Source organism: Lygodium microphyllum, chromosome 4 (genome assembly GCF_053477565.2).
Source record: "Lygodium microphyllum isolate KBCC chromosome 4, Lygodium_microphyllum_v1.1.10, whole genome shotgun sequence".
Lineage (NCBI taxonomy): Eukaryota > Viridiplantae > Streptophyta > Polypodiopsida > Schizaeales > Lygodiaceae > Lygodium > Lygodium microphyllum.
Window position 1 is genome coordinate 100217692 of NC_141138.1, and position 1781 is coordinate 100219472.

Here is a 1781-nt window from a genome sequence, read left to right on the forward strand (position 1 = left end):
CATTCAAGAAGTTATTTTTACCCTTTATTTTTAAACTTTTCTTTATGACACATCAAATTTTGTGAGCAAGGCTACAAAATGGAGGTTTGGTGGCTTGGTGGGGAGGCCACCGAACCAAACCTTTGCATTGTACATAGAAAAGATTTACAAAGCTTGTCCATGTGTCACTTTTCACTGATCAAATTCTTAGAAATGATCTTTTGTTATCTCAAATTTGCACCCCTAAGATCCCTAGTCAACATTATCTAAGAACATTGAGACCTAGCTTGATATCAATACTGCTTATTCCCCAAAGGGTTCCCAAATGAAAGAGGCATTCCATACACTTAAATGGCAAAAACAACACCAACTAGGAGAAGGGTAGAAAACTTTTTGTTGTATAACCCACAAAAGAGTATGAGGATGGGGTAATTACTTTTTAAATTTGAACTCACAATCATGGTTAAACTCTCACCATTTATATAAGTGAACAAACCATTATTTACATTGTGTGTATATTACATGTTATTTACTTAGAAAACATTTTCTTGTGCCAATTCCCATCGATCAAATTCCAAGAAATGATCCTTTTGAATCACCGGCGGATGCTATGCAAGAGGAGCTTTGTATTGCCATAGTTACCCTTGTCCCTCTTATTTGTTTCCTACCATTAGGTAGCTTGAACTCCCCAATTGCACAAAACTCCCATAGGAAAAAGGTAATTTCGACAAAATCCACTCGAGTTTTTACATCATAAAAATGGCCAATTGATGGGTGTTGTGACAATACTTGTCTATGAAGTACAACTTATGGTGTGCGTTTATAAATATATTAAAAGATAGAAACTTAAGAGTTATCCGCGCTTCTATAGCTTAGTTGGTTTGGAGCACCCGATTAGTAAGCGGGAGCCGGGGTAGGAGCGAGGCTAAAAGCTGTTCATTTGATGTTATTGCGAGAGGAGTGGCATTCTTCGGAAGAAAAAGATAGTGACATTTTGTTTGTTAACATGGTAAGCATTTCCCGAAAAGGGAAATTAAGCAGGAGGTCCCGAGTTCAACTCTCAGAGGGGTCAGTGCAGCTAAGCCCCCTTTTGACCTCAACTTATTCCAAATCCGTGTATGTGTATGTGTGTGTGCTAGTCGGCTATTTGCGATTGCTTGTTCTAGAAAATCTCGAGGTTATTCTCAAGCTATTTGCTACTTACTAGCGGATGAGGTAAAAATACCAGAGGGCGCAACCGGGCTTGAACCGGTGACCTATCGGACTGCAGCCGATTGCTCTACCACTGAGCTATACACCCGCGCTGCAAAATTTGCAGTACATAATTATTCTGATTAGTTTTTGTTTCCTACACCCTATCACCCACATATCGCATTGAAGGAGTCTTGCTTGAGAAAGAACCTATGGCCCTATTTTCACCAACCAAAACAATAGCAACTAGTTCAAAAGCAATTCGCATAAAATATATAAGCTGCGTTTGCATAAGAAAACTAATTCTTGCCCACTAGTGTTTTTTAGTAGTCACCAACATTTTTCCTAATAGAAAGGACTTCTAGTGTTTTGGAAAAAGAATTAAGATAAGCTCATTTTTTCTTTTAAAAGTTTATAAGAAACCCCTTGTGGCAAGCCATTTTTTGTAGGAACATTGTTACCAAGAGGTTCTAGCATGCAATCTACACCTTAATGCAAAAAAATGTAGCTGACATGGTTACCATTCTTAGCTATGAGCAAAATCTTAATGCTTCACAATCTCTAACATCAATTTCAGCTCTCAATAAATCTTGTATTTTGTATTCCTTGCC

At 37.9% G+C, this 1781-nt stretch overlaps 1 non-coding gene across 1 annotated transcript; it reads right to left on the bottom strand.

Moving 5' to 3' along the window:
- Nucleotides 1-1207: 1207 nt before the first annotated feature.
- TRNAC-GCA (transfer RNA cysteine (anticodon GCA)) lies at nt 1208-1279 on the bottom strand. The gene has a single exon. It is a non-coding gene; the product is annotated as a tRNA-Cys (tRNA).
- Between the last annotated feature and the right edge of the window lie 502 nt (nt 1280-1781).